A 12413-nucleotide genomic window follows, 5' to 3' on the forward strand; every position below is an offset into this window, starting at 1 on the left:
TATATATTTTTCAATTCTATTACCGTGAGTGCGGGGCCTGTCGCCAGGGCCGAACTTAGGCAGGTGCGAAGGGTGTGGCTGCCTGCACCGGGCCGCTAAAGTTTTGGGGCCGCAAAAGGGGATAAAAATGTTTTGATTACATTTTGACTTCAACTTCTTAGCAAAGCAATGGCTTAAAATTCGGTCCTAGATAGACTGATGAACGCTCGTGTCCAGAGCTGTTGTGCAAGACAACTTACTCTCTTCACCTACCAGGAGGCTAGTCCAAGATAGAGGACCCTTAAGGTAGAGGACCTGGGTAGATAATCGGTTTTCTAGCCCTGAGAGCGCCAAATTTTTAAGTGCCACTTGCAATTTTTTCACCGGGAAGCAGATGCTTTTGTCCATATTTATTGCCAAATGGCATTTTTTTATGACTACGAAGGAGCTTTACAGTCGTTCTCGGGCACCAGGGTACCCATGGACATGCTAAAGCCTGTGCGTGAAGGGGATAATGTCTGCACTTTTCGAAATTTCTGTCCCCGTCCACATTAGTTTGCGGAACTTCTAACGAATTGGTACATGTTGGAATGCGCGTGTACGTGTAGCGAAACTAACGTGAAGGTTGTTTCTGTGTAATGTTTGTTATGTGTAGTGCTGCCATCAATCATCGTTTTTGCTAACTATGAGTGAAATGCAATGTATGGCAATGCAACCTTAAGGCCCCACAAGGGGTGGGCTGACAAGGCTCCAGCCCTGGGGCCCGGGACGATTTTCATCATTTTTTTGCTTTTTAAGGCTATAAATTCATCATAAAAGGGCCCGTGAAAGTGTGGTCGGGGGGGGGGCACACAATAGATCCTGGCCTAGGGGCCCTGCTCTAGGATGTGGGGGCCATGATATAATGATTGTACCGTTGTAGGAATGTTGCTCTCTGTGGCGGGACTTTTTAACTGAGACATTGGCTCGCGTTTGCACGTCGAAGTTGGGAACCACATAAAACCAACTTCATCAATCACTGTGGCCACGGTGTGGTTGAAAAGAAATATCTGGATGATTATGGAAGGAATTTTTGAAATTTGACCATACTTAACACATCATGGTGCCCACAACGGGGAGGGGGGGGGGTTGACGGGGCCCGGGACGATTCTCATAATTTTTTTTGTTTTTTCTTGCCATAATTCACTATAAAGGGAGCCCGTGAAAAGTCTGGTCTGGGGTCCTGCCAAAGGTCCAAGCCCAGGGGCCCTGCTCCAGGATGTGGGGGAATGTAACACATGCTCATTATAGACATATTTTGTTGTAAGGTATTCGCGTACATGTCGGTTAAAAAGCTTCTAGGAACCCATGCTTTTGAATCGTTTCATTTTCTTCTCAACGTTTTGCCAACGCTAGTGGTTGGCATCATCAGGAGGCGTTTTAAAGGCGTCTACACACGTAACTGCAAGCTTGACAAGAATGCACGTTCAATCATTTTGCACAAGCATGCACGATTTCCTTTTCATCACCACACGGCGTACAAGTACATATTCACCGAAAAACAATTCCGCACAAGTGAGTGGATCCGTGACCAAGTGAGCAAAATGAGTGAGTGAATGAGAAAGTAAGCAAATGAGCAAGTCAATGACCAAGTGAGCAAATGAGTGAGTGAATGAGCAAATCAGTGACCAAGTGAGCAAATGAGTGTATGAATGAGCAAGTCAGTGACCAAGTGAGCAAATGAGTGTATGAATGAGCAAGTCAGTGACCAAGTGAGCAAATGAGTGTATGAATGAGCAAGTCAGTGACCAAGTGAGCAAATGAACTAGTGAATGAGCAAGTTCTTGAGCAAATGAGTGATTGAATGAGCATGTCAGTGAGAAATCAAGAAAAAGTTAGTGGGCGAATGAGTGAGTGGGTGACGTAGTGACAGAGTGAATGGGTGAGTGAGTGACGTAGTGACAGAGTGAATGGGTGAGTGAGTGACGTAGTGACAGAGTGAATGGGTGAGTGAGTGACGTAGTGACGGAGTGAGTGACCAGTGAGAGTGAGTGAGTTAAAGGCTTATTGAGTGAGTCAGCGACCCATTGAGTGAATGGATGACATTGAGTTGAGTGAGTGAGCGACCCATTGAGTGAATGGATGACCTATTGAGTGAGTGAGCGACCCATTGAGCGAATGGATGACCTATGGAGTGAGTGAGCGACCCATTGAGTGAATGGATGACCTATTGAGTGAGTGAGTTACGGGACGGTTTTGCAGTATCAATCAAGTTGGACTGAATAAAGCAGCCGCTCTAAACTTTTCAGCTCTCTAGCGATGAGCCGCTATGGTGGTCGAGGGATCACAGTGACGGACTCGCATCGCGAGGACACCGGTTCAAACCACAGTGGTGGTTCGCTGAAGTTAATTTCGCATAGTTCCCAACTTCCAGGCGTGAATGAAAACCGATCTCCACGTTAAAAAGTCTTGCCACTGAGAGCAAATAGGGCTACAACGGTAAAGATATCTAATAATTTTACTTCTTTTCTGAAATATACATGACACTATACAGGGTGTTTCGAAAAAAACGTCACCAAAATGAAAGGGCAATATTCAGGCATACGATAATAATTCAAAATCACATAGGAACATAGGTGCGCAAACGCCATCCGGAGCCGCTATAGGAAGTTGTTGCGTCACGCACTTGCAAATACACGCGTTTATGGTTTAGCCGCCTGTGGGCTACACGAATTTTACTGCCCTTTCCTCTTTCTAGTCAAATTTTCTTGACTACCCTTTCCTCGAATTCGCCACCCTCTGCTACAACCCGCTTGGCCTTCCCCTCTCTCTCACTCCTACACGTACACCCATGTCTTTAAGTCACTCATTTTGTCATTCACATGATTTTACACTCTCTAGGTCACTCTTTTAGTCCCTCACTGACATGGTTTGTTGCTTTATAGGCCACGCTTTTGATCATATACATGCTTACACATGCTCTAGGCGATTCTTTTGGTCATTCACATGCTTTTACAATCTCTAAGTCACTCTTTTCATCATTCACGTGCTTTTACACTCTCTAGGTCACTCTTTTGGTCATTCACATGCTTGCACACGCTCTAGGTAACTCACTGACCTGGTCCTTCGCTCTGTAGGTCATTCTTTTGGCCATTCACATGCTTGCTCACGCTCTAAGTCAGTCTTTTGCTCACTCCCGTGCTTGCAAACTCTCTAGATCACTCTTTTGGTCATTCATTGACTTAGTCCCTTACTGTTTCAGCAGAGGCGGATTTATTTAAGGTTATACAAACTTTGCCGCCCTTCTACCATTTTACTTGTTTTCTTGGCCACTCATTTCCCAAATTTTCCGCCCCTCTAAACTTGCCGCCCTGGGCTATAGTCCTCCAAGGCTCCCCCCCCATATGGCACTGTATGGCCGTAAAAGCGGGATAACCGCATCGGAGGGTTATCCCTTAAGATGGGTTTTAGTATATTTTAAATGACGTCTGCTGCTTCCAGATGGTGTTTGCGCACCTATGTTCTTATGTGATTTTGGATTGTTATCGTATGTCTGAATTGCCGTTTCATTTTGGCGATGTTTTTTTTTGAAACACCCTGTATGCGCACGCAGACTGTTAGGTGTACGCATATTCCAGACTCTGCCATGATGCTGAGCTGGAAGAGATCTCAGCAACGGGATAAGTCCAGTGGCAAAGTTCGGGCGTTCATTCAGCCCTATAGATGATATGTTTGCAGCTCCATTACCGTACTTGCTTGGTCAATGACCTGCTCATACACTTGCTCATTTGACTAAATTGCTCATTGACTCACTCATTTACCCTATTACTCATCCATTCATTCTAATACACTTACTCACACATTTGTTCAATGGCACATTCATTCACTCTTTTGCTCAATTTCTAATTCACTCACTCATTTGCTCAACTGCTAATTCTCTCACTCATTTCCCCATTTGCTCATTTATTCACTCATCCGCTGACTTGATTGCTCCATTGCTCATTCGTTCACGCGTTTGCTCACGTGGTCACTAGCTTGCTCATTTGCTCATTCATTCTCTCGTCCGTTGACTTGGTTGCTCAATTGCTCATTCGTTCACTCATTTCCACATTTGGTCACTCAATTGCTCATTCGTTCACTCATTTCCACATTTGGTCACTCAATTGCTCATTCGTTCACTCATTTCCACATTTGGTCACTGACTGCTCATTCACTCATTCGTTTACTCTATTCCTCATTCACTCAGTCATTCATGCGCATTCTATTTGGACGGCGTTTCCTTCTTCCGACGCGCATCGCTGTCTGTTGCAATGATCGGCACTAGCGCGCGAGCTCTACATGGGAAAAACTGTCTGACCACTCAGACCCCGCTCCGTTCAAAGTTATTCAGCATTCTTCTGCTCTGTTTTGAGTCGCTATCAGTTTTTGCACGCTGCGGTGTCACGTAACGCTGCGGGTGTGGACCCGCTTTTAGGAACAAAACGATCAGTGAACTCGCACGACGGCTCAAGAAACTTTCTACTTTCTCTTTACAACCTACTACATTTTGTATAGGGACATGTGAGTTTTTTAAAAATGAATACCTTTGAAATTTAAATACGGCCACCAATCAAAAAAATGTCAATTAGTAAAATTTGCTCCTTTCTTGATTATTTTACTGAAAAAGAAAATATTTATTCGGTGACATTTGGATAAAAATCTGCCGAGATACGGTGGTTGAAATTCTTGATTTCATTGAAGAAGAAGCCAGAATCTCTCAAAAATATACAAGAAATGAATTTAGAATCAATGGAAAAAATGATTTCGGAATCAATGGAAAAAATGATTTCGGAATCAATGGAAAAAATGATTTCGGAATCAATGGAAAAAATGATTTCGGAATCAATGGAAATTCTCAGTTCTTTCATAATTTATGAAAGATATAATTTCAGAATTGATGGGTTTTCAATGATTTGTGATTTGGAATCGATGTTTGATTCGAGCACTGGGCCCCGTACCTGCAATTGGCACGAGTTTTTCTATGCCCTCCTCAAAGAATTTGCTGCCAATGCCAATAAGAACAAAGAAAGAGGTATTTTGTTTTCTCTACTCCAATACTCGACGGTAGTCTCACACTGCATCACAGCGGACACTTTTAAACTTATCTAAGGATGACGTCACTCTCCACTATCCATATACGAAGGTTTTTAGCACACAGCTGGCTGATGCGAAGATGAATTTAGGAAAGAAAGAAAATTCAACTTCGCATCAGCCAGCTTTTAAAAACCTCCGCATGGATAGCTGAGAGTGACGTCATCCTTGGATAAGTCGCCATCTGGTGGAAGCGTAAGCAATTGTGTGAACTTGACCTGAGTTAGGTCCGACCGTCCATGTAAGATGCCGTTCAGGCGTTCAGTTGTAAGGAAAGATCGAAATTCGTTGCTTTTGTAGTAGTCTAGTCGTCTAGGGTGCTCACCCGGAAAGTGAGAGGCCGTGGATTCGATTCCCCGCAAGGGCAGTTGAATTTTCTTTATTTCCTAAATTCATCTTCGCATCAGCAAGCTGAGTGTTGTTAAAAACCTTCGTACTTATAAACCCCTCCAAAAGGCTGTCTGAGAGCAGCTGGAACATTCACAATCATAGCTCGGACTTATCTTTCACTGATTTCCATCCATGCAGATAAATGTCACTGTAGTTGATCGTTGAAAGGGTAAAGGGGTAAAAATCAGTGAGAGATGAGCCTGGGATACATGATGGATGTTGCAGCTGCTTTTATTTGAACTTGAGGAGGGAGTTCCTGTGTCCATGATGTAGTGTGGAGACGAGCATCCCCATGGAGTTGGACAAAATGCTTCATCCGAAGATGATGTCACTCTCCGCTATTACTACGAAGGTTTCGACAGCTAGATGATGCGAAGATAAATTCAGAAAAGAAAATTCAACTGGCAATGCGGGGAACCACAAACCCACGTCCTCTCACTTGCCGGGTGAGCACCAGCAAATTCCCCGCAAGGTCAGTTGAATTTTCTTTCCTGAATTTATCTTCGCATCATTCAGCTGCCGAAATCTTCGTAGTAATAGTGGAAAGTGACATAATCTTTGGATAAGCCGCCCTCTAGCGGCAGTGTCAGAAATTGTGAGCTTTGACCTGAGTTAGGTCTGGCTGTCCATGTACGGCCCCGTTCAGCGCGCACGGGCTCGAAGGAAAGAGGATTCGTTATCTTTGTAGTCTAGTGGCTGGGGCACTCACCCGGTAAAAGTGAGAGCATGTGGTTTCGTCCCCAACAAGACCTGTTGAATCTTCTTTCTTGAATTCATCTTCGCATCATCCAGCTGTCGGAACCTTCATAAAACGCCTCATCTTTTGTCCTGTATTGGCATTGGCGGCAGTTATCTCCTTGAGGAAGGCATGGAAAAAAAGTTACGGGAGGTATGAAAAAATTTCTCAACCGAAATGGCAGTTCTGTAGAAAAGTAGCAGAGTATTCTGTTGTTTTTTCAGCTTCTGGCTCTACGGAATAATCCTTGGAGCTTCGCACACACAGCTGCTGCAGGTAATCTAGAAACGCCCCTGAATAATCGGTAGTGGAATTCTTGATACTTCGAGTATTCAAAGATCATTATTATTCGATTATAAAAAAGCATTACAGAGACAGAAATTCAAAACACTTTATTTTTTATTGGAATGCATTGAAAAATATCAAACAAACAGACTTACCATTATCAGCTTGGAACCTTGTTCTTGGAACCTTGGAGAAAGCAGGAGAAGAGATTTTTCTTGAGCAGGAATCGGCAAACAGCAAAAGATACTTTTCGACTAGTATGCCTAGGCTTATATAGGCCGTTTTCTGATGAAATTGCTTTCCCCGAAACGCGCTTAAACAATGAAGCGTTGGGAAAATTTCACAAACAGGTGGTTAAGTTTACCAATCTTCAATCGATCCAGCAACACTTATTCATTCTTGATGAACCATTGTTTCGACGGGAAAACACATGACGTATGCGTGATGGAATCGTAATCATTTTGTATTGAGCATTGTCTAGATGGCATTTGAAATAAGCCACGTGTACTTGCCTACGTGATGGGTGACAGCTGCAACAACCATCTTGGGAATGGATTACGTGTACAAAGAGAGAGAGTAACTTTTATTATTATTATTTTCTAATTTTACTGAAAATTAATTAGAATAATAAATTAAAGGAAATGCCATGCAAGAATTCCTTGTATGCGGGACTTGTTTCTCATAAGTTCGGGCCCTGGGCAAATATGAATTTTTGGGGGCCCCCCTTATATAGTGTTTTTGGGGCCCTTGGTGTTCTTTGAGGCAGAGGCGTGAGGAGAGATGTTCGAGTCACGAGCACTGCCTATATTTATCATCAAACGGAGAGCACCCCTTACGGCAAGGGTGCTCAACCTTGAGGAGAGTGCGGGCAACTTCATTGGTTTGAAAACGTGCCACGGGTCACTTAAATACTCGACAGCCACTTGAGTGATCTGTGAATGTGCCGCAGGTCACCTAAATCATCTGTAACTGTGAGTTAGCAAACGGTGGGGAATTCGAGGAAAGAGTAGTCAAGAAAATTAGACTGTAATGAGAGAAGGGCGGCAAAATTCACGTAGCCCACAGGCGGCAAAACCATAAATGCGCCTCTGCCCGTGCAGGACCTATTTTTTGTACCCCTGCCCTCTTTTTTAAGGAATTAGTGGAAAGGGGGATATAATATGGAACGGGAATAGAGAGGCGCAGGGACACATAAATTTTTTTCTGTTGGCCTCAGCAGATACAGGGCACTATCTTTCTGAATGAAAGTTAGAGGACAGCGGGACCGTATAAAAATTTAGATATTGTTTTATGACACACTGTATTTTCCCTCTTGAAGCTGGTACAAAGTGATTTCTGAACACATTTTGAACATTTTTTAAATTAGAACCATCCCTTTACAGTAAACGGTTCGTGAGATAAAGGCCGAATTAGGACTTACAGGACACCCTGTATATACGAATATCCATTGCATTTGTCAGGTTCAAAGTTTTTTTTTTCCTCTCAATTTTTCAGTGATTTTAACTACAATCGGGGGGATTTTGCCGTCAACGTTTTTGATGACAATTGGACCCCCGTATTTTACCGAATTTAAGATCCCAGTACCCAGTATTCGCCAATACGCATCGAAATCAAATTTTACTCGTCCAAATTTCGTTGAGGAGTGAACATACTCCTCCAAATTTTAGATGATTTTTTAAATAAACTCACTGATAAAAAAAATACAAAAGGGTATTTTTGTAAAATCTTTTTACAAAAATACTCTTTAAAATTTTGGAGAGGAGTATAATTACTCCTCGAAATTATTTTTTCGGATAGCACACTGCCAGTATCGTTATTTTTCTCATTGAAATATGGTCATCCTGCCATTTGAATGTGTTTTTTTCCGTCGAATATATTTTTGTTTACTGCGATTTGTATTTTCCCCCCGCCCCCATCCATTTTAGCAGTAGTTAGAATATTTCTCGCAAATACAACTTTTGGTTACTGTTAGTGATATATCCCGTATTTAGGATCACAATTTCCTGCATTTTCCTTGATGAGGTATGGTGAACCTAAGTATGAATATAGAATTTTTATTTGAACCCATATATATGTGTGGATATGACTAACATCAGTTACAACAGGAGAATAATTTTTGATTCAGTTAGAATTGAACTATCAAGTCTGCCTGCGGATCACCTATGTCAGTCATCCTCAACCTGTTACTCGCGATCACCAGGAATGCTCAATGTTGATGCTAGATTTCGTGCTCGCGAGCACTTGATAATTTCTTCAATTAAATACGCGGTGGAAATTGCATTCAAGAATCATGATTAAAGCAGATTTCAAGCATACGTATGTAACCGTTGCCGTAGCTCATGACCTGCGGGCCTAATGTGGCCCTCGGAGTAATATGATGTTAACTTGACGGTAACATAAGTGTCAATGCTTCCGGTTTACCCGGAAGCCTTCCGATTTTTTGGCCTTATTAAAATCTTCCGGTCGAAAATCAGATTCTTCCGATATTTCATATTTTCTTGGGAAAATCCCTAGAAGTCCTCAAATTGTGTGCTTTGTTTGAATGGAAAATTTCTAAAGAAAATACGCTTCCAGTCTTTGCAATTTCAGGCTAACCCCGGTTTCCCAGGAAACATATGGGGGAATTCTCTCTTAGGATTTCAAATACGAAAAATCGGTCATTTTTGCCAAATATGATGCCAAAAGCAAGCAAAGTGGCCAATTATTGCTAAAAAAATCAGGACAGCGTCCGGAAAAATGCGTCCTGGAAAAACGAGATTTACGTATAGTCATCTGTTACAATCCCAAAAAAATCTCTTTGTTTTCCCTTTTTATTTGTGTTCAGCCCTAAAGGTTCAGCAACTTTGCCGTAAAGGGTGCTCTGTGTTTGATGATAAGTACAGCCCAGATTATATGCACTAAAAAAGTGGTGAGATATGCTCTAAAAACGCGCAAACATACATTTAAAAATGCCAAAATATTCATTAGGCCGCCGGCATTACACTATAAAAGTTTAATAAAAGTTTGTTTATAAAACTTGAAAAATGCAACCAATAAGCACAGTTAAGTTCGCTCTAATGTAACAGATTTGCTTATTGGTTACATTTTTCAAGTTTTATAAAAGAATTTTTATCAAACTTTTATAGTGTAATCCCGGCCTCCGGCCTTAGAAAACCCAAAATATACACTAAAAAATCTTGAAAAGTTAAAAATTACGAAACATGTACCAAAAATGAGAAATTTGCATTAAAAAATCATCATGCAAAAAAAAAGTGGATAAATTTTTAAAATACATATTTTATATTTCTTAGGCTGGGATTACGCTATAAAAGTTTTGTAAAAGTGCTTTTATAAAAACTTGAAAAATACAACCAATAAACTGATCGGTTGCATTTTCTCGAATGTAACCGATCAGCTAATTCGTCGTATTTTTCCGGTTTTATACAAGCACTTTTACAAAACTTTTATAGCGTAATACACTATTACGCTATAAAAGTTGAATAAAAGATCTTATACAAAACTTGAAAAGAAAAATAAAAACCAATAAGCACCTATTGTTTACATTCCCGTTACACTTATTGGTTGCATTTTCCAAATAACAGAAGAAAACTTACAGAGAAAACTGACGACAACGATAATCACACACACACACTGGAAGAAAACTCGTCCCCCACCGAAACAAGATCCTCAGAACTAGTAAGAACTAAATCCAAAATAGCAGTACCCCTAGTGGCTTCTGATACATGCTGATACAAAAAATTTTCGAGCACCAACTTAAGAAAGTCTCTTTCATACTTATTTCCAGATGAAAGGTTCTCCCAATCAATACCTGGGTAATTGAAATCCCCTAGTATGATAACCCTCTTACGCTTACACATGTAGGAAATTTCATCGTGCAATTTGGCGATGTAGTTTGGATCCCTATTCGGTGGATTGTAACAAACTCCAACAACATTTGTCGCAACACGGCCATTTTCTGCACACGAGGGCTAATTAGACCGGGACCTACAATTTATTGCCGATTCCGAACGGCAGGCTTGTTTCTTATACTCATCGAAAGGTTGGTACGCTAACCCCTCGATGGGGGCCCCCTGCGGTAGCAATTTATTGCGGCGGTCAAGTCAAAGTTTTTGTTGTACCCCTGTGTCAGGAAAGTTTTCTGACAAGGACGAACCGGGTATCGAACTCGCGACACCTCTAAACATCCTTTGGTACTTTAGGCGAGTATCTGGCTATCACAGTTTCTAAAAAATCTTTCTTATTATCCAAGCTCCTGGCATTCATTAGCATACATTTTAATTTGCCCGGTGCACGTGAGTGAGCAAAAGAGTGACTTAGAGCGTGAGCAAGCATGTGAATGATCTACAGAGTGAAGGATCAATTCAGTGAATGACAGAGAATGTGAAAGCATGTGAATGACCGAAAGAGTGATCTAGAGCAGTGTTTCTCAACCTATGGGGCAGTCTGGTACCGGACCGAGCCATCGCATGTGTTTTGAAGATGTCATCAATGATTTTGCAGAATCAATATTGAGTATTATACAGGGTGGTCATAAAATAACTTTGCCGATATACGAGCCTCTAGCGGCCGCAAAATTCAACGAATACAAATTAAATTCTAGATACAGTGTTTCCGAGTATGCGCATTCTCGAGAATGAGATGAGAAACAAAAACCTGTGGTGACTCGGTGAAAAAGCCGACCACGGAGTCTAGGTCGTCAACATTGTGGAATTAGTTTGCTTTCGAACGCGCTCGTGAATGGCCGCTATTGTTGTCGGAAGAATATTTTTCTATAGCCTTATTTTAGTCTTTATAATTTCTGCCATGTACATTTTTAAATTAAAACAAATGTTGTTATTTTTAGAAAAGGGGGAAAAATCACCAAATCAGATAAATGGTTCTGGAAAAATCAAGAAATAGGAGTGTCCAAACAGTATACTTATCTAGGTCTGCCTTTTTCTTCATCTGGTTCTTCCTCCATAGCTGCTTCCTTTTTTATTAATAAAGCAAAAGTTGCTATTAATTCTTCAATACTTTTGTTAATTAAAACTAAATGCAATGACCTTGGAATTCATTTGAAATTGTTTAACTCACTTGTTTCCTCAGTATTATTGTACGGTGCTGGCGCATTTTGAATCATATTGCAACTTGTGATTATCATAAAGACTGTAATCATATTCTAAACTCAACCATGATTCCCACATTATATAAACATTTAATTTTTCTTTTTCATTTTTACTCTCGAGCCATATTTTAATTTACCATTTAAAGTCATTCGTACATTTTTCCGACTGAGATCTAGTTTGTCGTTTCTGAGTGAATGGTGAAATTACATTTTCTTATAATTGCGAAGAGATCTGTACACTTTGTAGTTCTGGACTCAATGGCAATATCGTACATATCCTATTTCATTGTTCCCTTTTCCATGTTTACCGTAACAGATATACAGGGTGGGCAAAAAGTCCGTAAAAACTTTAAAAATGAATAAAAACCGGAAAAATAATCGAAATAAAAAACGGTTTGCAGGGTTAGCATCGCTAGGTCACAGGTATTTTTTTAAGACGGGAAAAAATAACTCAGAAAACAGCCGATAGGTGGTGCTGGTACGAGCGACTTCGGTGGAAATATGCAAATGAGACGGTTATAAGAACTTGCGCTTCTAATCCACAAGCAGTTCACCATTGATGTGTATGTGGACATGCTGTACTATGCCGTTGCTAGATTTGTGACTCCCTGCAATTTATAATAAACGATTTGAGGCATTCTCTTCGTTATTTGTGTATTTTTTTCCTTTGACTTGTGTACGTCAGCGCCATCTATCGGCTGTTTTTTTAGTTTTCCCTGTCTTGAAAAAAAAATCCTGTGACTTAGAAATGCTAACCCTACAAACTGTTTTTTATTTCTGTTATTTTTCTGGTTTTTATGAATTTTTAAA

This window comes from Pholcus phalangioides, unplaced genomic scaffold, assembly GCF_987345545.1.
Source record: "Pholcus phalangioides strain wild (caught in Gottingen) unplaced genomic scaffold, Ppha-v1.0 ptg000017l_1, whole genome shotgun sequence".
NCBI classification, from domain to species: Eukaryota; Metazoa; Arthropoda; class Arachnida; order Araneae; family Pholcidae; genus Pholcus; species Pholcus phalangioides.